At 68.5% G+C, this 21,357-nt stretch overlaps 1 protein-coding gene across 4 annotated transcripts in view; it reads right to left on the minus strand.

Moving 5' to 3' along the window:
* Positions 1-21,357, minus strand: part of RBFOX3 (RNA binding fox-1 homolog 3) — a 198,088-nt gene that overhangs the window by 73,171 nt on the left and 103,560 nt on the right. For 2 of the 4 annotated variants that reach the window (XM_089772018.1, XM_089772016.1), the window contains one exon: positions 6,193-6,237. The exons of the other annotated variants lie outside the window; for them this stretch is intronic. The gene's annotated coding sequence lies outside the window, so the exon portion shown is untranslated. The remainder of the gene's footprint in view (positions 1-6,192; positions 6,238-21,357) is intronic. 4 annotated transcript variants of the gene reach the window in all.

A 21,357-nucleotide genomic window follows, 5' to 3' on the forward strand; every position in this document is an offset into this window, starting at 1 on the left:
AGCTCCCGGGGGGCAGACGCAGGAAGAGCCAAAACTTTGGGCCAGCCGTGTGCCGGAAGCTCTCCTGGCAGGGACTGGTCCCCCCGCCTTCCGCTTGCCAAACGCGCAGCCAGAAGCCCCGCTCAAGTCCCCTTTCGGGGGGGGGCTCCTCCCGCCAGCCCCCACCCAGCCCCTCGGGCGCGGGGAAGCCAGGAAGCAGGGGAGGGCTGCTGGCAGAGGCTTGTCCCTGGAAGCAGGATCGCTGTGAAACAAACCGGCCCCCAGCCGAGAACGGGGGATGCCGCGCGTGGCACCTACCCAGAAATACATCATCATGTCGGCAGCCGCGCGGAGCACTCGGCAGCGGGAGGCGCGGGGTCCCCTCTGCTCCCCGCCCGGCCTGGCCTGGCTCGGTGCTGGGCGGGCTTGGCAGCAGCCGCCCCGGGCTCGGGTCCCTCGGCCCAGGCCGCCAGGCAGGTCAGAGCTGGCCGTCGGTGCCCATCCTGCCGGCGCTCAGCTGCTGCCGGGTGGCAGGCGGGAAGGAGGCATCCCCGGATCCCAGGCAGGGGGGGGGGGGCGAGCTGATTCGCTATTCACGGGGGAGGGACCAGGGAGGAATCCTCCCGGGCACTCGTCGGAGGGAGGCGCGGCTGGACCGTCCCCGTGCGCTGGACTCGCTGGGAGCGCCGGGCCAATCAGCGGCGAGGAGCCGGGCGGCAGGACTGGGGCCAAGGTGCCAGGTTTGGGGCGGGGGAGCGAGCGTGTGCATGGCAGGCAGCGGGGGGGGCTCCCGCGCCGACACCGGGCGGCGTTTGTCCTGCCTCAGCATTTTCCACGCTGCCCTGTCAATAAGGCAATCGGCTGCTCTCGCAATTAACCTGCGAGGTGCCAGCCGGCCGGGGGCTGTCGGCCGAGGCTGGGCCCGGCTGAGCGAGGGCTCCCCAGCTGCCTGCGGGACGGACCCCGGGCCACGGCGCAGCCCCCAGGAGAGAGGCCGTGGCAGCCCCCCCATCTCACGGCTAGAGACTGAGCAGCCGCTCCCCCCCCGCTCTGAGCCGCGGCATCGGCAGGGCGCCCCTCCGGCGGGGCAGCGGGCGAGGCTCCGTCCCGCCAGCCAGACCGAGCCCAGGCCGGGGGGAGGCAGAAGCAGCCTGGGTGGCGCCGAGCCCTGGGAATGGGACACGGGAGCCCGAGGCAGGGAAGGGGCAGGCCTAGAACAAGGCCTAAGCTGAGACCTCAAACAGCCACTGCGCCCCCGGGGCTCCCCGGGGCACCACCCGCCCACAGAGGGGCTGAGTTCACGGGGCTGCCCCTGGAAACCCACAGAGGATGCGTGTGCTGCGGCCAGCCCAGGTTGGCCCCCCCGGGCCTGTCTCTGCCCCCCCCTTGGGCCTGTCTCTGCCCCCCCCTTGGGCCTGTCCCTGCCCCCCCCTTGGGCCTGTCCGTGCCCCCCGATTCGGCCTGTCTCTGCCCCCTTTGGGCCTGTCTCTGCCCCCCACTGGGCCTGTCCCTGCCCCCCCCTTGGGCCTGTCTCTGCCCCCCACTGGGCCTCTCCCTGCCCCCCCCCCTTGGGCCTGTCCGTGCCCCCCGATTCGGCCTGTCTCTGCCCCCCTTGGGCCTGTCTCTGCCCCCCACTGGGCCTGTCCCTGCCCCCCCCTTGGGCCTGTCTCTGCCCCCCCCCCTTGGGCCTGTCTCTGCCCCCCACTGGGCCTGTCCCTGCCCTCCCCACCTTGGGCCTGTATCTGCCCCCCCCCGGGCCCGTCTCTGTGCCCCTCTTGGGCCTGTCTCTGACCCTCTTGGGCCCGTCTCTGCCCCCCCCCTTGGGCCTATCTCTGCCCCCCCCCCCCCCACCTTGGGCCCGTCTCTGCCCCCTCTTGGGCCCATCTCTGCACCCCCCTTGGGCCTATCTCTGTCCCCCCCACCTTGGGCCTGTCTCTGCCCCCCCCACCTTGGGCCCGTCTCTGCCCCCCCCTTGGGCCTATCTCTGCCTCCCCCATCTTGGGCCAGTCTCTGCCCCCCCCTTGGGCCTGTCTCTGCCCCTCTTGGGCCTGTCTCTGTCGTCCCCCCCCTTGGGCCTGTTTCTGCGCCCCCTTCAAACCCACCTCTGAACCCCCCCATGGCCTGTCTCTGCCCCCCCCCTTGGGTCTGTCTCTGTGTCCTGCTAGAGCCCACCTCTGCATCCCGACCCGTCTCTGTGCCCCCCTCGGACCCATCTCTGTGCCCCCCTTGGACTCGTCTCTGTGCCCCCCTCGGACCCATGTCTGTGCCCCCCTCGGACCCATGTCTGTGCCCCCCTCGGACTCGTCCCTGTGCCCCCCTCGGACCTGTCTCTGTGCCCCCCTCGGACTCGTCTCTGTGCCCCCCTCGGACCCATGTCTGTGCCCCCCTCGGACTCGTCTCTGTGCCCCCCTCGGACCCATGTCTGTGCCCCACCCCCACGCGGATCCATCTCTCTGAGACCCTTACAAGTCACCCCAGTGGCGTGACCACAGAACCCCGGCGCGGGCCTGTCTGCCTCGCGGTGCCCAGCTTGGTTTGGCCCTGCCTGGCCCGGGCTCCCCTGCGGCTGCCCCCGCTGCCTGAGGCAAGGCACTACGCAGTCACCCCGCCCCGCACCTCGCGCCGGGGGCCCGACGCGTCTCGGCAGGTCTGGGCGGAGCCGTGCTCGGAGGCCGGGTCCCGGTCACTCAGGGGCTGGGGGTATGTCTACACTACCCCGCTAGTTCGAACTAGCGGGGTAATGTATGCATACCGCACTTGCTAATGAAGCCCGGGATTTGAATTTCCCGGGCTTCATTAGCATAAGCGGGGAGCCGCCATTTTTAAATCCCCGCTGCTTCGAACCCCGTGTAGCGCGGCTACACGGGGCTCGAACTAGGTAGTTCGGACTAGGGTGCCTATTCCGAACTACCGGTACTCCTCGTGAAACGAGGTGTACCGGCAGTTCGGAATAGGCACCCTAGTCCGAACTACCTAGTTCGAGCCCCGTGTAGCCGCGCTACACGGGGTTCGAAGCAGCGGGGATTTAAAAATGGCGGCTCCCCGCTTATGCTAATGAAGCCCGGGAAATTCAAATCCCGGGCTTCATTAGCAAGTGCGGTATGCATACATTACCCCGCTAGTTCGAACTAGCGGGGTAGTGTAGACATACCCTGGGGCTTGTCACGCGTGAGCCAGGCTCCAAGCGGCAGACACCGGTGTCGGCTGACACCGACCCGCCTGGCGCTTGCTAGGAGCCCCGTCTTCTGCCACGGAGACCCGCCGGTGCAGGCCTGGCTGCGGGACTCGCCGGCAGACACCGCCAGGCCGCTGCAAACCCCCGGGGAGCAGCTAAACACCCGAGCGGTGCGCGCAGGCCCATGGCCTTGCTGCTCCGTGCGGCTCTTCGGAAGGCTGCCTCTGCAAATCCCCCGGCCACGCTGGCGAGCGCAGCGACTCCCACGCCCCAAGCAACACCCTGCCCCCAAGCCTCCTGCAGCCGTTCTTGCCGGAGTGCAAGCGACAGACACAGCCCCGCATGGGACGGGAGGGGGTGGGACGCTCACACACAAGGTGGGTGGCTTTAGCCCCCCCAGTCTACCCCGCTAGTTCGAACTACCTCGTTCGAGCCCCGTGTAGCCGCGCTGCACGGGGTTCGAACCAGCGGGGATTTAAAAATGACGGTGCCCCGCTTATGCAAATGAAGCCCGGGAAATTCAAATCCCGGGCTTCATTTGCAAGTGCGGTATGCATACATTACCCTCCTAGTGCGAACTAGCGGGGTAGTGTAGACAGACCCTAAGAGGCCTGCCAGCTGGTTGTCAAGCAGGAGCTTTGAGACCTGCGCTTGGCCCCCCATCACACCTGCCCTTCGTCCCTCCTCCCCCCATCGGCTCTCGGTTCTGTTCATCTCTCCTCTGGCCGACGCTGGTCCAGACCCTGACTCCCTGCCCTTGCCCTTGCCCGAACTGTTCCAGTTCCAGAACAAAAGACAGGACCATGCAGCACTTTAAAGACTAACAAGATGGTTTATTAGGTGATGAGCTTTCATAGGGCTGGCCCACGAAAGCTTCCTCAGTCTGGCCCACGAAAGCTCATCACCTAATAAACCGTCTTGTTAGTCTAAAGTGCTGCATCGTCCTGTCTCTTGTTTCAGACCAGACTAACAGGGCTGCATCTCCAGTTCTACCACCCCTTTTGTGAGCTGGGGGCCCCAGCCCTGCCCGCAGGGTGCAGATCGCAGGCGCCCGTGGCTGGATGGAGAGACAACAGGGTATCCTGCCCTCCTGCCCTCGTCTCTCTCCCTGCTCTACCGACGCCCCACACTGGTAGCTTCTTGGACAGCGGCTGCACAAGGGCGTGGGTCTCCAGAGAGCGCGCCACAAGGAGCCCACACTCTCTTGAGCGGGAACGGGCCGGTTACTCCCCGTTAGTTCTGTGCACGCGCTGGATCCCCCATCACTGTATGTACGACCACCACACGCCCTCTGCCAGGCTGCTCCCAGGCACGAAGGGATCGCATGCAACTGGGCAACTCCTTGCAGCCTAGGGGGACCAGATGTCCCAACTTTATTGGGACAAGCCTGTATCTGGGGCGTTGATTAACGAGGCCCCTATTACCGCCCACCCCGCCTTTGCTGTCTGGTCACCACCCTGCAGCCTGCTTTGGGCCTCGCTCTCTGGAGTAATTTCGTTTCTCCTGCAAACGTTGCCACCGCCCTGTTTTTCCCGATGATTTATGAATATGCTGAATAGCACCGGGCCCACGGCAGACTCTCGGAGGCCAGCACTAGCTGCATCTCTCCATCTGGACAATGGACCGTTCCAGCCTCCCTTTATTTCCTGTCGTGTTACCACTTACAGAGCCATGAGATTCCCTCTTCTCCCAGGGCAGCTTCCTTTTCGTAAGAGCCCTTGGGGAGAGTCCTTGTCAAAGGCTTTCGGACAGTCCAAGGCCCCTGTATCCGCCGGATCCCCCGTCCACATGTTTGGTGACAGCCCAAAGAACGCCGGTAGATCGACGGGGCGAGACTGCCATAATTGTGTTTCTCTCTGCATCTGGCAAGTCCGTTCTTTGCTACAGTTTCAACCAGTTTGCCCTAGTATTGAAGTTAGCTTCCTGGCCCGTGTGATGGCAACTCCTGCCCCCCCGTAATGGCACGGACAGACTCCACCAGCCAGTAATAAACCAGGAGTCTATTGCTTCTCCAGGATACAGCCCAGCACAGATGGAATCTGGTTGCAGGGCAGGCCTAGGATGCCTCAGCCCCCCTTGAGATGGGGGAGACTGGGCCCCTAAATCCCAGCCTGTTGCCTAGGCTGCTTCCTCCCTGATACCGGACAGAAACTGACTCTCCTCCAGCCCTGCCCCCCAGCCAGGGGCTGGTCTCCGCCTTCTTCTCTCTCCCTGGGAGGCGACTTGTCGGACAGGTCGGGAGCCCCTTGCCTAGTGACTCATCCGCTGTCCTGTTGGGCCGTGCTACAAACAGCCGCCGATGGAGTCACCCACTGCCCAAGCCCAGCAACGCCCCCCCAAACCACACTGGGTTATAGAGCAGACAGCCCCCCCCACTACGTCACAGCCAGTAACCGCCAGGATTGCCTCAGGAGCCGTTTGGAAGGGTTAGCATCGCACCAGCTATTGGCCCTCATCTAGCCGGAGGGGGAACCGAACCTGGGACCTCAGGCTCTCCACGCTTGCAAAGCTGGCTGGCTGCCAGCCGGGGCTGTAGAGCAGACTCGCTGTTCTCTCTGTGCCCCTGACTGGGACGGTGCCCTGCACCCAGACGCCGTGTGGGTTACGCCAGCACAGAAGCCGACTGCAGGGCAGGTTACATCCCACAGGCAGCAGCTCTGCCATTTCAATACGGCCCTGCAGAGCCGGGTGGGCCACACGGGCCTGAGTGGAGATACGCACTAGCCCCGTGTCCGCAGCTCTCACAACACACCCCTGAGCTGCTCATTCCTGAGAGCCGTACACAGCAACTCCCGGCACAACCCCCCAGAGACCCGGCCCCGCGGAGCCCCGCTCCAGAAAGTCCCTGTGGAGCCGGGGGGTGGTGCCAGGGAGGCAGAGACGCGGCAGCTGGTACCAGCCTGGCACAGCTGGCCTGGCGATCCCAGCGCCCGGGCATGCCGCACAGACGGAGAGGCACAAATGGGGAACCCCGGTTGCAGCCGCCCGAGACACAAATCACACTTGGATCTGCTCAGAAAAGGAAAGCGCCTTCGTACCTTTGGTCGGGCCAAGTCTCCCCCGCGGCGCTCGCCCCGGGCTCTCTGAGGAAAGACAGGAAGAGGAAGAAGCATTAAAATCAATGCTCATTATCGCTCACTTGCTCACAGCCCATGCCGCTGGCTCCCTGGCTGCCAGCCGTTTGGAAAAGGAAGTATTATCTCCCTCGGCGTTCCGGGAAACCGGCCCTGGGTAAAAGCCGGCTGCGGGCGAAGGTGGAGGCCTGGACGGCGTGTCCCAGAGCAGCCACAGGGCCGGAGAAAGGCTCCCGGCTCCCGGGGCAGCGACTCCCTTCCTGTCAGAGCTGGGTCCCCTGGCCGGTGGGTGACGCATGCGGGCCCAGGGTGGAAACGCTGCGCTTGCCCATGCTGGGACCGCTCCAGGGCTGTGGCCCCTAGTGCCCCTGAGGCCCGAGCAGGCGGGGGCTCCTCCCTTGCGCTGGAGTGGGAGCGATTCCCAGGCCCTCCGGTCGGCAAACGGGGCCCTCAGCGCCCAGCGGGCGAGCCCGTTACGGTCACTGCGGCTGCGGGAAATCCGATTCCTGGAGGGACACAGCGCCTTGGGCAAGGGCTGGTGCCCACGAGCCTCTCCGGACAGCTCTTGCCCACCCCCGCCTGGCCCGCCTGCCACAGGACCTGCCCCACGGGGACAAGACACCCCCGCTCGCCCTCCCAAGCGCCTGTCCCTGAGATCTCAACGCTCCCACGGGCCAGGCCCCAAACTCCTGCCTGGACCCGGAGCTCGGACACCTGCCCGGGCGGGCCCAGTGCCACCAGGGAGCCGGTCCGCAGGGAGAAAGGCAGCGGGCGGAGGGAGCGAAACGTCCAGGCCGGGCTGCCTCCCGAGAGCTGGGGCCTGGAGTCGCTGGGCACCCAGAGCCGGGAGGGGCACAAGCCCATTCCCCAAGCAAGAGCCCCCCGGACAGCCTGTCCCCTCTGGCTCCCCTGAGAGCAGCTGGCGAGGGGAGGTGCCAGGCGGCAGCAGAGAGGCCGGGCAGACGCCAGCCCCTGTCCCCTGCCGAGAGGCCTGTCTGTCACCCAGGCAGGCGCTGGGGAGCCGAGTGCGGGGGCCAACGGGCTCTCGCAAGCCCCAAGGGGGTTTGTGCGGCCAAGGAGGGAGACAGGGAGCGAGCGCCAGGGCTCTGCCCTGCCAGCTCGGGCGGCCTGCGCTTGCTCGGCCTTTCCCTGGACCCGGAGGTCGGCTGCTCGCCATGAACACAGGGTCCGTCGGGGACACAGCGCAGCGTAGGGTGGATGTCAGCACAGGAGCCAGGGCAGGCAGCCTGATTCCTCTTGGGGGAAGGGCTGACGGCCCTGAACCCCCCTTTCCTGCTCCCAGTCTGCCCTCCTCATCCTACCCTCCGCCACAGCCCCTGCTCACTCGCCCCAAGCAGCCCCGCCTCCTCCCAGGCCCCAGTGCAATGTGCTGTCCCCTGGGCCTCAGGAGGTGAGAGGCTGCCGGTACTGCCCCAGTGAGTCCCACCCAGCCTCCCCCTCCTCGTGCAGCTAGTGCTGCCATGCCTGGGGAAACTGAGGCACACACACTACAGAGCAGCACAGGACAGTCGGATCACATAGATCCCCACAAGGCAAACGGTGAAGGCAACACCAGAGCGAACACGGGATCACGAGAGTAGACAGTCCCCCACTACGGCACATCTGGTTACAACAGCTCCCCCGGGAGAGCCCTGGGCCACCCGGCCCCGGCCCCACGCGGCGGGGGAGGCAGCCAGGAGCCCTTGAGGCATCGCCCTCGGTTGGCCCCACACGGAGGGGGCTGGCTCAGGGAGCCCTGACCCAGCCACGGCTCCGCCCGGGCCCACGGCCACAGCTGCAGGCCACGGAGCGTAGGCTGAGGCCAAAGTCTCCCCCGGAGCCACACGGAGCAGAGCTGCAGATCTCACTCCACTGCCCCCCTCTCCCCAGCATTGCCTGCCCCATTCAACCTCCCTCCACAGCCAGCAGCAGCCAAGCCAGCCCCACAGGCCGCCCCATGCCCACGGGAGGGAGCCTCCCTTCTGGTGGCCGGCACAGGCTCCGGGCTAGTAACCCTTGGCCGCCACGTGCGCAGCTCTGGAGGCCGCCCGACCCCGCAGGCTCCTCGCTGGGGCAGGCTGCCACTCAGCCAGGCTGGGAACCTTCCCTGCAGCCTGTTCAGGGACGTTTTCCAGCCACCCCCCAAAATCCCTGAATTCATTTGGCTTTTAATTAAATTCATTAGCCAAGATTATCGGGCTCCGGGAAAATAATCACTTGACCCTCCCCCAGCAGCACTGTCTATTTATATCCCCTCTCGCCACGAGCCGCGGCGAATATTTCTTTATGGGCCATTAAAGTTGGGCTGTTTAATTTATAGCCGCGTTCTCTGGTGGGCAGGGCGGCCAGGCACAATGTCAACACTTAATTAAATGAGCAGGGCTTTTGTTAAACAAAGAAAGAGAAAAAAGCCGCGTTCCCAGCAGCGGCTCAAGGTGCCGGGTGCCGGCGCAGGCAGGCCTTTGCTTCCGCGGCACGGGCAGCCCGACAGCGCCCAGGGCGGGCGAGGCAGCGGAAGGCAGCCAGGGAGAGAGCTCGCCCGTTTCCTTCTCCTGCTTCTGACCGGGCAGGCTCGGCCCGGTCTAGGGGCCTGGCAGGATGTGCCAGGTCTGCACCCGGACGCCTTGGGAGCCTGCCCTAGAAAGCCCATCCCCCCAGGATCCCACTGGAGCAGGCCTTCCCGGCCCCGGCCTGCAGGTGTGCAGAGCTCCTTGGGCCTGCGCGGGAAGCAGCTGTGCACTGGTCCCCGGAGCACCCCAGAGCGCAGAGTAAGCAAGGCCTGGCAGGCCCCATCTGCATGGGATGCCCCTAAGGAATTCCAGGGGGGCAGGAAACGGTGATTCAGCGGACGGTGCTTTTCCTTCCTGACTGGGGATGTCACAGAGCAGTCGCTCAGCCGGTTAGCAAAGGCTTCTCGGTTAACGCTGCAGACTACACGCACCCCCCCGCCAGGACATGTTTGCGCAGGCTGGCCAGCTCCCCAGCTCAGTCCTGGCTCGCGCCGGGCCCAGGACCCGCCCCCTGCGGCTCTGCATGGACAGTGTGTAAGGAGCCGGGGGGCAGGAGTCCGGCTCAGTTCCAGCTCGCGCCGGGCCCAGGAGCTCAGACCCCCCCGGACAGGGGCTGCTGTCGCCCCGCGCTGTGGTCTCTGTGTCCGAGGCAGCGACAGGCAGCCGGTCCGGGAGGGGGCTGCTTTGTAAACTGGTTCCCCTCATGGACCAGCTCCCACCTGGCACCCTGTGTGACGGCACGTCAGGGACCCCCCGACACTACACCCCATCTGCAGCAAGATGAGACTCTGCCAGCCGTAGAACAGGGGGGTTATTGCTGCTCCGGGACACAGCCCAGCACAGACGTGGGGTGGCCGTAAGGAGTCGGGCTGGCAGCCCTAGGCCCCTTGGGGCGGGGTACATAGCCCCCCCGAACTCCCAGCACAGACGTGGGGTGGCCATAAGGAGTCAGGGGCTGGCAGCCCCAGGCCCCTTGGGGCGGGGTACATAGCCCCCCCGAACTCCCAGCACAGACGTGGGGTGGCCATAAGGAGTCGGGCTGGCAGCCCCAGGCCCCTTGGGGCGGGGTACATAGCCCCCCCGAACTCCTAGCACAGACGTGGGGTGGCCGTAAGGAGTCAGGGGCTGGCAGCCTGAGGCCCCTTGGGGCGGGGTACATAGCCCCCCCGAACTCCTAGCACAGACGTGGGGTGGCCGTAAGGAGTCAGGGGCTGGCAGCCTGAGGCCCCTTGGGGCGGGGTACATAGCCCCCCCGAACTCCTAGCACAGACGTGGGGTGGCCATAAGGAGTCGGGCTGGCAGCCCTAGGCCCCTTGGGGCGGGGTACATAGCCCCCCCGAACTCCCAGCACAGACGTGGGGTGGCCGTAAGGAGTCGGGCTGGCAGCCCTAGGCCCCTTGGGGCGGGGTACATAGCCCCCCCGAACTCCCAGCGCAGACGTGGGGGGGCCATAAGGAGTCGGGCTGGCAGCCCCAGGCCCCTTGGGGTGGGGTACATAGCCCCCCCGAACTCCCAGTGCTCTGCTTCGTCTCTTCTCTTCATGGTTTCCAGCCAAAAACTGCCCAGCGCCCAGCCCTGCCCCCAGCCAGGTGCCCGTCTCCCCCTCTCTCCATTTGTCTCCCTGGGGAAGAGCCTTGTTACCGGCCAGGCTGGGCGGAGGTGTCTGGGCCATGCACCCGTGGGGGAGTCGGTGGGAATCCCAGCCCAGCGGGGGGACCCGGGTCACAGAGCAGACCCCCCCCGTGCCACACCCTGCGCCGACACAGATGCAGCAGCGCCGAGCGGCGGGGCTCCTCGGGCCTGGGGCCAGCCCCTCCCGCTGGGACGATGGAACAGTCGAGCAACCGGCAGGAATTCGTGAGGCGAACCCGACATTTCACATCCCCAGTACTGACGCAGCCCCGAGGTGCCCCCCTCGGACCAGCGGTAAAGCCAGTGGCACCCCCGTGGCAATGCTGGCAAGAGTCTGGATGTGGAACCCGCTCGGTGCCGCTGCGCTCCCTGCTCCCGCCCCCCTGCCACCGGCGCCGTAGCCGTCACGTCCGGCCCTGCGGCGTGGGGCCTTCGCGCGGATGCTGCCCGGCTCCTCAAGGGGCTGCGAGGCCCTGCCGAAGGCGCAGGCCGTCAGGCGGGCGAGGGACGCGACGCGGGCGCCGTTTGCACAGCCGGGCCCAGGACGGAGCGAGGACGAGGGGGGTGCAGACCCTCCCCTGGCGTTCGGACGTGGGGCCCGCGCCGGGCTCTTCCGCCCTTGCAGCTGGGCTGTGTCCCGAGCTCGAAACTGCCGGAGAACCGCAAAGCCCGCCCTGCCCCCGGCCTCTTCCCAGAGGGGTCCCCTCCGCCGGGCTAGGCGAGGGGGTGCCCTGGGGGTGTCTCCCCTGGCAGAGGCTGAGCAGAGACCAGCGAGCTGCGGGGGAGGGGGAGTCACCCCAAACTGTCGGCCGGGTCACCCGGGGCAGCACCACACCTGCCCGTGGCCGTGCCGCTCCCTCAGAGCTGGCAGCGGGATGGTGCCCCCGCCCTGCCCAGACGGGGTACCTGGCCACACGTCGTCCACTGGACGGTCCAGCCAGTGGGACTGGGGGGGGTCCAGAGGCCTGTGGCCGGCAGCGACCTCGCGGCCTCCTCTCCCACCCCACCAGGCCCAGCGGTGACTCAGGCCCGCCTTGGGAACACGTCCGTGACGGGCAGCCGCTGGTGCTCCAGGAATCGGCTGGCAGGAGGTTCCATCCCGTCCCCGGCCTGCCTGCCCCCGCTGCTCAGCCCAGTGGCCCCCATCTGGCAGCGCCACGCTCTCCCCGCTGCCGGTCACCCCTCAGCCAGCAGCGCCGCTCAGCCCTGCCTTGGTGTCCAGCGCCACGACGCCCGCGGGCCTGCCCGCCCCGCCATGGGGCTCCCGTCGCTGCCACGGCTCCGCCTGCGCGGCAACCCCCCGCCCAAGCAGGGAACGTGTCACCAAAACGCAAAAAGCCCCTACGAAGCAAGTTCCCTGCAGCCGGCGAGCCAGGGGAGAGCGGGGATGGCACCGTGCCGCTCACTAAAAGCATGAGTGTCACTAAATCAATAATTCATTTACTTTAATGAGATAAGTACTTTGAAAACTAATTGCAAAGCTGCTCCATTTACTCCAGCCCGCGCTAGCCCATCACGGAAACGGCAGCCGAGCTGCTGGAGAGAGGGGAGAGGCGGAAGCGAGCGTGTCATCCGTCTCCCTTCGAAGAAAGAGAAATCGCGAGAACAAAGGGGGCCGAGGGACCAGCAGAGCCAGTGGAGCCGGGAGCCGCCCCACAGGTACAGCCCTGCCCCGCCGCGCCGCGCAGACAGCAGGCGCACCAGCGGGCGGCCAACGGGGCAGGAACGCACCCCAGGGAGGTGCCCCCCAGCGAGGCCCCGGGCGCCTGAGAGCGCAGGACCTTGCCGAAGGAAGGCAGGGCCACGGGCTTTCTCTGCCAAGCTGTGTCAGCATAGTCGGAGCAATGACCCCATGACAGGCGCATCCCGCAGAGCCCAACCCGCAAGCAGGGCCTGCAGCTGCCCCAGGTCTGCCCTGGGCCAAGGCCTGAGGGCCAGGAGGTGGACTCGGCCCCCGAGAAGACTGGCCCCAGGTCCCGCCAGGCGCCGTGGGGCGCGCTGCTGGAGGGAGCTGGGCCGGGGCCAGGCCTGGCGCCGTGTGACTGGCGGAGCGGACGGGCCACCGGGCAGGGATCCAGGGAAGGAGAACCCGGCCGGTAACCTAAGCTGCCACATGGGACTTCTCCAGCCGCCCTGGGCTGCTGCGTCCAACAGCTCCCCGGCCTCTTCGGCCTGTGGCTAGACCGGGGTGGGCAAGCATTTTTGCCCGGGGGCCACTTCAGAAATGTTTGAAGTAGCCCTGGACCTCCCTGGAAGGGGTGGGACCTAAATTGGAAGGGGTGGGGCCTAAATCGGAAGAGGCGGGGCTACCCTACCCCCGATGATGATGGGGATGGAGCCCCTTTGCCCCCCCTTCCCACTAGGCACCCATGCCCTGGAAGAGGCTTGGCCAATCAGGGCCTGGGGGCGGGGGAGCGCGGGAGCCTCCTCCCGCCCTGCGAGGATCCCGTGGCACGTCGATGTGCCGTGGACTCCTCGCGGGGCCGGACGAAGGAAACGTCACGCCTGATTGGCCGGGGGCGGGGGAGCAGCAGGGCCTTCATGGGCCGGATCCCTTGAGCCCACCCCTGGGCTAGCCGGACCCCACCAAGCCGGGCCAGTGGTCTTGGGCCCTAGGCTCTCCTTTGCAGCATCGCCCGGCGGCCGGGTTCCCAAGCCAGAGGCTGCCCGCCGGGACCACGGGCTGGCCACTGGACGCGGCTGCCTCTCGCGTGGGGGATGCAGCAGCCGGCAGGCAGGCCCCTAGCGCCGTGCAAGAGCGACTGGCGCTGGGACGTGGCGGCCGGACTGTGCTCTGGCCCGGGCCGGCTCCTTGGCAGAATTTTTAGCGGCTCCTGCAGGTTTGATTTCGAGGTCAACACCAAGTGGGAGGGAGATGGGCCCATCCCCGGCACCGTGCCCCCAAGCTCCAGGCTTCTCTGCCGCCCCGGGCCCTGTGCGGGTAGGGACGCTGGGTAACAAACAACTTCCCAGGCGGGACCGGGGCATGGGGGGGGGGGTTTGGCTGTCCCCGGGAAAGAGCGACCAACTCCCAGCAGCCACCCTGCCCGGCGCCCCACGTCTGCTGCCGTCCCACTGGGACCCACCGGCGGCTCCAAGTGCGCCAGGCCCAGCCCCATCTGCTCAGCACTTCGGCTCCCGCCCCCTTCCCCGGCAATGGGCTGACCTGTCACGCCTCTCAGCCAGCCTGCCCCCCCGGTCGCCCCCTGGCCGGCAGGGCCCCAGAGCCCTCAGGCCGGGGAGTAGCCCCTTCGGAGGCCGTGACGGACCTCCCTGCCTGCTGCCCTGGCACAGCCAGACACGCGGCCCAGTCCTCAGCCCCACGAGGAAGCCGCGTTCCCCAGAAGAGCTGCAGGGAGGGCACGGTGACTTCCTGGTTCCATTCGCTGCCGGGCCAGGCAGCCGCAGGCAAGCCGCGAGCCCGGGGAGACCGTCTGCACCGGGCCTGTTACGTCCAGCGCAAAACGACCGGCCACGCGGCTCCAGCGGGCCAGGAAGAGGGGAAAAGCTCCTGCCGGGTTGGCAATGGGATCACACCGGGCCGTGCTCTCCCACGCTGCACGGAGCCGCAGGGGCCATGGGCGGCTCCTGAGCCTCGGGGAGGGCACTGCCCTGGGGTTTGCCAGCCCCGGTCCCCTAGCCTGGGGAGAGGGGGCACAACCGGGGGGACGTCAGGGCACCACACCAGAGCATGTGCCAGTCTCTCCCGGGCGAAGGGCTGCTGGTGGCCCTCATGGTGGCCTCAGGGCCGCAGAGGGGCCGGTCCTCCCTCGGGCGCAGGATCCAGCCTCCGCCTCTCCCAGCGCCTGGCCACGCTGGGGAGCTCTGGATATCCCACCGTGGCCGCTCCTGCCCAGCGGCAAATCAATGAACCATGCCATCTCCCCTCCTCCAGCACTGGCCCCCCGGCCTCCCCTCCTCCGGCACTGGCCCCCCCGGCCTCCCCTCCTCCAGCACTGGCCCCCCGGCCTCCCCTCCTCTGGCACTGGCCCCCCGGCCTCTCCTCCTCCGGCACTGGCCCCCCCGGCCTCTCCTCCTCTGGCACTGGCCCCCCGGCCTCCCCTCCTCCGGCACTGGCCCCCCGGCCTCCGGCAGTACTTGCCACAAGCCCAGCTGCACCCCCCGGCCAAACCACGTGCCTCTCGCACGGCCCCTGGGCTGCACTAGTGCATTGCACGGGGGCTTGTCCGGCCCAGCCGTGCGGTGTTGCTCCTATTGCAAAGAGCGCCCCCTCGGGGCCTGCTCTAGGGTTGGGTGCGGGTCCTGGCTCTGCTGGGACCACGGGGAGGCTTTTCAAAGCACCGCCAAGCCCCCGGGCACCGCCTGGCAGCACGTCGGCTCAGCCGGGTCCTGGGCCTGGGGCCTCTCCCTCTGCCGGCCCCAGAGCACAGGGCTGTGGAAACGTGCGGCCTCCCTGCGCCGTCTCACCCACGCATTGCGCCCCGGGGCAGCCCCCACGCCCCCGGCTGGGTAGGCCCCGGCTTCCCCAGGCGAGCTCCGCCCGGACAACGGGCCTGGGAGCCAGCAGAGGCGCTAGCCCGGGCGGTCCAGCTGGCGGGCCAGGGCCAGGGGAGGGGCCCGCTCTGTCAGGGAGCTTGGCTCCGGGGGCTGCCCGGGCGGGTCTCTGTAACAGGAGACTCCCAGTGCCCGCTTCCGAGGGGCTGCCGCTGCCCTTCCTGCTGCCGCGGCTCGGGCGCTAACTGAGTCTTCCCCCTGCCTCACGGTGAGCAGCCGGGACCTACCGCGGGGAGGGGCGGCAAGAGCCGGCCTGATCCCCTCCCCCGCCCGGCCACACTGGGAGGGGAGGGGGTTGCCCCAGCCGGGCCAGGGTCTCCTTGCCAGCCCCTCCCCCGCCACCGTTAGACCGGCCCCCCCGCCGAGGGGTGTGACCCCCCCTCCCCCCCCGGCAGTACCACGGCGCGGCTGCTCAGGCGCTCGCTCCGGGGACCCCCGACCCCGCCCCCCGTCCGCAGCAAGACGGGACTCGGTTTAGTGCTGCTCCGAGATACAGCCCGGCCCGGGTTCCACGTGGGCCTGGGAGTCCGGCCGCAGCCTCAGACCCCTTGGGGAGGGGTCCACGGGCCCCATAGCTCCCAGCCCCCTTCTCTGCATGTGGGCCCAGCCAGGCCCGCCCCTTCCCCACACCACCGAACACTCCTCCCCCAGGCAGCCCCCCTTTGTCCAACCCCCCCCGCCAGGTGCGAAGCCGCTGGGCGTGGCCTATGTGCTGGTGCTCAGGGCGCCCCCCGCTGGGCAGCGCCCACAGACACCGGCCAGCAGGGGTCACCCCCAGCCCACACAGTGACCGGTGACTGCCCAGCAGAGTGGAACAGGGCAGCCCCCCCAGCGTGGACAGCCCCCCACTGGCCGAGCGGGTGCCGTGGCAGCGGCCCAGGCTGCCGGAGCTCGGGGGCCCCGCCCCGTGCCTCAGTGTCCTGGGGAGCGGCCTGGTGTGTCTCCCCCGCGGGGCAGCGCGGCCACTGGGCAGAGAGACGCCCTGGAACGCTCCTAGGCACGTGCCCTCTGGGTACAGGGCAGGGCGCCCGCGGGGGCTCCAGGCCGTCTCCGCAGCTGCTGCAGAATCCCGCACGCTCTCGTCTCGGGGGCTGATTTCCCAGAGAGCCCCGTTCTCCGGGCCCCGCGCGCCACCCTCCACTGGGCCGGAGAGCAGCGCCCTGGCCCGGCGAGAGGGGCCTGCCCGGGCGTTTCCAAGGCAGTTTGAATTATTCATCCTCTAATTACAGAGACCACAGAGCTGGCCCCGTGTCCTCAGGAGCCCCCCACATCCCGACCTCAGCTCCTTCTGCTCTGCCCCCTGCAACAGCCCCAGGGGCAGGGCCCCCCCCACCTCCGCTCACAGGGAGCGGGGCGCCCACGCAGGGCCTGGCAGCCAGCCTCGCCCGCGGGGGCTGGCGGAGGTGGAGGCCGGGCAGGGGAGCGGCCTGGGCTTGGAACGGCAGGTGGGGTCTGGGGCCTGGCCTGGGCGGGGCAGGGTGGGGCGATGCTGCGAGGGGGCAGAGACGTCAGGAGCCACCAAGTCCAGCCCCCTGCCCACAGCAGGAGCAACCCAGCCAGGCTGCGTCCAGCCGGGACTGAGACACCTCTAGGGGTGGAGATTCCACCCCCGCCCTCGGGAACCAGCCCAGAGCTCCCCCCCCGCTAGGGAAATCGTTTGTCCTAAGATCCGACCTAGACCCCCCCTGCAACTTGAGCCCATTGCTCCTCGTTCTGCCACCTGCCCCCCTGAGAACAGCCTCCTTGGACCCCCCCTCAGGGAGTAGAAGGCTGCTCTCAAATCCCCCCTCCCTCTGCTCCTCTCCCGCGCCGGACCCCGGCAGCCGGGTCTTCGGACGGAGCAGACCAGACCCGGGCGACAGGAAGTCCCACCCAACGCCCATTCTGCTCGGCCCTTCCCGCCCCCCCGTGCTCAGCCACCTCCCCCGCGCCGGGCCCTGCCCCTGCCCCTGCCCCGGCGGCTCGCTTGCTGTAAGCACCGTTCTGAATGGTACGGCCGGGTTTAATATTTAATACAGCAGGTTAGAGCCGCGTTCCCGGCGCCATCAATCAGCCGCCGCCGCGGGCTCTCCTCGCGCAGCGGGATCCTGCTTCATGACTTATTGAACGGGCAGACGAGCCTGCCAGCCGCCCTCCTTCCGCCGCGCCGGGACCCGCCCAGAGGGCTCTGTTCCCGGGTCTCCCCGGCCTGTTCTCGGGGCACGCCGGACAGGGCCCAGGCCAGCGAGAGGGGCAAGGCCCCGAGCGCCCGGGGTTGGGGGGCGTGGGAGGGGCCCGGAGCCCGGCCGCAAGCGGGGTGCTGCGGGCACTCACCCTGCCCGGCCCGCGTGGGCAGGGGGGCCAACCTTGCCGAGGGGCCATGGGCGGGCAGCCGGCATCTCACGCAAGCCCCTCTGCCTGGCCGCCCTGCCCCCGCCTGGCGCGCTGCGCCCCACAGCAGGGCGGGCTGCCTGGCAAGGTGCCAGCGCGGGGGATGGGGGGTGCAGAACGGCCCCCACAGCGGAACCGTGCCCTGAAGGGGGGAAGGTCTCCGAGCCGGGGGACGCTCAGTGACCTCCACTGACGAGTGGAGTAACCCCCCCGGGGCAGCCCAGCTGGGGGGGGAGATCCAGGCCTGCTCAGCACCCCCTGCCCTCCCGCTCTCCCACAGAGCACCCCCTGCTCTGCCCACCCACTCCCCTCTTTCCCCCACAGGGCACCCCGCAGAGCAGCCAGACCGGGTCAGTCCCTGGCTGCCGTCAGGGCCAATGCCCGGTGCCCCAGAGGGAGGGAACAGAACCGGGAATCACGCAGGCAACACCGAGGTCTCCCCTCCGCCCGGGCGCGTCTCAGGCACTTCCCAAAGGCGCCTGAGGCCAAGGGAGCGGCTCCGGCGTCCCCTCGCTGGGTTTGGCGCTGGGCCGGGCAGGGGCGAGGGCTGTTGCCCTCCTCCCGCTTTCCAACGACATCTCCGGCCGGGGGGGAGAGACGGAGCCGGGTGAATTAGAGACGTCGGGCGCGTTTCATAGCCATTCGTTGCGCAGGCTGCTGGCCCAGCAGGAGTCACAATTCATGGCTGTCTCAGGAGCGCAGCGCGAAACCCGGAGAGACGTCCTGCCCTCAGCACAAACCCTCGGGCGAACCCGGGGGGCGGCGCCTTGGAGCACCCCGCTGGAGCAGTGCTGGGCAGGGCCGTGCCATCCCCCGGCGGCGCCGCGCTGCACGGGGAGTGGGGCCAGGGACCTCTCGTGGGGTTTGTCCCCGGTGCCCACGCCAGGCCGCCCTGTATCCCAGGGACCGGCATCCCGGGGCGCCGGTCCCTCCCCTCGGGGTTCGCGCCTCCGGCCCCACACCAGGGAGCCCGCAGGCCTCCTCATCCCTCGTCCCAACCCCCCGGAGCAGGGCCAGGCCTTGGGGCCAACCGGCAGCAAATGGGCCCTTCAATGTGCCGGGGCTGCCGCTGGGCATTGGGCTCTGTCCTGTTCGGCGCTCGGCCCCCTGCTTCCAGCCCAGCGGCTCAGTCAGCGGGAGAGGCCGGCAGCTTCTCCCCCAGGGGCTCCCTCTCCATGGGGCACCACGCCCGCCGGGCCCTGCGCCCAGAGCAGCAGCGGGGAAGGACGCTCACAGGGGGGCACCCAGCACCCACGCGCTTGGCTCCGCAGGCCAGCGCGGGACGGCTGACCCCGCCTGCCTCCCTGTCAGGGCCAGGCGCCGCCCACTGGGCATCACTCCCCCTCGGCCAGGTGTCAGCGCTCAGGCTCTGAGCCCGTTCCCTCGCCCGGGCCCTCTCCTCTGCGGGCGGCAGAGAGCCCAGGCTGGAAGTGACCCGGGGCACACGGCGCTGGCCTCCCGTCCTCTGCCTCCTACCAGAGACTCGGGGAACCGGGGGCCAGAGCCCTGGGCAGGGACCAGACAACGGCCCCCCCGGTGCTCCCTGGCTGGAGAGCTGGGGGCCGAGGCCAGGCAGGGCAGGGAGGGAGGAGCAGCGCGGAAGCTGCGTGGGAACGGGAAAGGTGCCGGGTCAGCGTCTGGCCAGGGCGGGCAGCCCCTCCTTCGCAGGCACCGCGGGAGGCTCTACCTTACGAGCAGGGCGGCAAACCGCTGCTTCGTTAGCCAATAACTGATTAAAGGGGGCGCGGGCGGGGCAGTCGGCCCCTCCTGCTCCTGCCTGAGGACGGCCCCCAGCCTCGCCCACGGGGTGGCAACCCGCCAGGACTGAGTACCTGGCGCACAGGGCAGCGCACACGTCCACCGGCCCCCAGCCGGTCACCCGGGGGCCCACGAGCACACGAGCTGACCCAAGCCCTGAGGTCTCGTGCGGATGAGGCCCGGCAGGGCTGGCCTGTGGGGAGCCGGGTCTGGGTTTCCCCGCTTCCTCCCTGCCCCGGCTCGCTGATGGCCCCGGACATCCAGCCAAAGGCCTGGGAAGGCGGCAGGGCAGGGCGGGCTCAGGCCGCGAGTGGCTGAGGGCTCTTGGGTGCCAATGGCTTAAGGTCCTCTGGTGCCTCCTCGCCCCCTCCCGCTCCCCTGCTGGTGGAGCCAAGGCCCCTGGGCCTAGACAGGCCGTTGGTTATTCCTGGAGGAGAGCCGGGAGGCCAGGGAAGGGGAGATCCCCAGTCAGCCCCCCGGGGCTCCGTCCCATGCACTCAGCCCCCCGGTGAGATTCTCCGTTCGAGCTGCCCCAGCTCCGTGTGGCTGCCAGGGCCGGAAAGGCAAACCTCAGCCAAGGGCGTTCGCCGGCTCAGGCTGCCCCTGGGGAGCACGGGGCAGTGCGGGGGGTTGAGAGCGACCCACACCCCTGCTGCCCCCGCCCGCCCGCGGGGAACGGAGCGACACCTCCCCGCTGGCTGGCCCCGCCCGGCCCCGGCAGCTCCTCCGCCCGGCTCTCCCGCCACGGAGACAGGAATAAAGGGCCAGTTTTTACTGGCCCCCAGGGGTTATGCAAAACGGCACAGTACAAATGACGGTGGTAAACAGAGTTGAATAAAGGGCCGCGTGCCCAAGGAGAATTCAAATTATTTATCTACTTACCTCGCTAGTCGCCGGAGCGGTCCATTCATTAGCACCTGTTAGACGCGGGTGGCTTGGCGCGCGGCCCGAGGGGCAGCGAGGGACACGCTTCGGGGCCACAGAAAAGGGCCGATTCCGGCCCGGCCCTGAGAGGCTGGGTTGTGTCTACACGCGTGTGACGGCGCGTTGGGGTCCCCCGTCTCCTGCACCCCCGTAGCAGTGAGAACAGACTGCACCGGCCAGTAGAACGGGGCGGGAGGGGTTACTGCTTCTCCGGGATACGGCCCAGCACAGACGCGATGTGGTTACAGGAGTCAGGGCCAGGCAGCCTCAGACCCCTTCGGTTAGGGGGTCCTTAGCCCCCCTAGACCCTCAGTTTCGGCTGTTTCCTTCATGGTTCCCAGCCAGCCACTGCCCCTTCCCCCAATCCCTGGTGTTCGTCTCCGCCTCCCTCCCTTTGTCTCTCCCCTGGGAAGAGCCTTGTTACCTGCCAGGCTGGGCCTAGGTGTCTGGGCCATGCACACGTGGGGGAGTCGGTGGGAATTGCACAGCACGGTGCAGGGGGACCCCGGGTCACAGAGCAGACAGCCCCCCCACTACGGCACAACGTGCCCTTCACCTGGGCTCTGACTCCGGTGTGAGCCCCGGCCCTGCTTCCAGCAACACTCCGGAGGCGGGGGCAGTGGGAGCCTGAGCCCCGCAGGGATCGGGGCCACGGTGCAGCATGAGGGCGGCCCGGGCCAGGCAGACGCGGGAGCGGCGCAGTGCAGACAGCCACTCAGCTGGGAGACCGGGGGCTGGCACGTGGAGACCCAGCTTATAACGTGGAGGGGATACTCAAGCGGGAACCAGCGCGTAGGGTGGCCAGATACTTTCACAAAAATCCCGAACATAGCGGGGGAGAAATTGGTTGAGCAAAAAACCCCCAAAAAACGGGGGAACAAAGTTGTTGAGAAAAAAAAAGGTCACTGCGCCTTTAAATCCCCACCCGCACCCCCGGGAGACTGTCCGAGAAAGAACAGACTGGCTGGGTGCCAACCGGACACCTGGCAGCCCTAGCAGCATGTCCACAGAGACGTGGGCAGCGTCCACACCCCAGAGCCTCCCCAGCTCCTCCAGCAGCACACGGGCCCTTCGTCCCTCCCCGGTGCAGGGAGGGGCCCGGGGGAGCCGGCGCAGCGGTTTCCCAGCCGGAGAGGCGAGGGGGAGGGTTTGGGGCATGACGTGCAATCCAGAGAGCCCGTGGCGAGGTTCGGTGCGGCGGGGCGGGGTCCCTGGTTCCACGGCTCCAGCTGGTCTCAGTGCCGGCCTCTCCCCCCGCAGCACCAGGCCCAGTGGGGGCTCGCTCTCAGCTGCCCCTCAGGTCCCGTTCTTGCCCCGGTGGAGCTGCGGCTGCAGGCGGAAGAAGGCCTGCCTGGGAGAGGGGGCCGTGCCGTACCCAGGCCCCTGCTAAGGACACAGGCCCGGGGAGGGCACACGGTCC

The sequence above is a fragment of the Pelodiscus sinensis genome, chromosome 20 (assembly GCF_052426305.1).
Source record: "Pelodiscus sinensis isolate ZL-2025 chromosome 20, ASM5242630v1, whole genome shotgun sequence".
Classification (NCBI taxonomy): Eukaryota; Metazoa; Chordata; order Testudines; family Trionychidae; genus Pelodiscus; species Pelodiscus sinensis.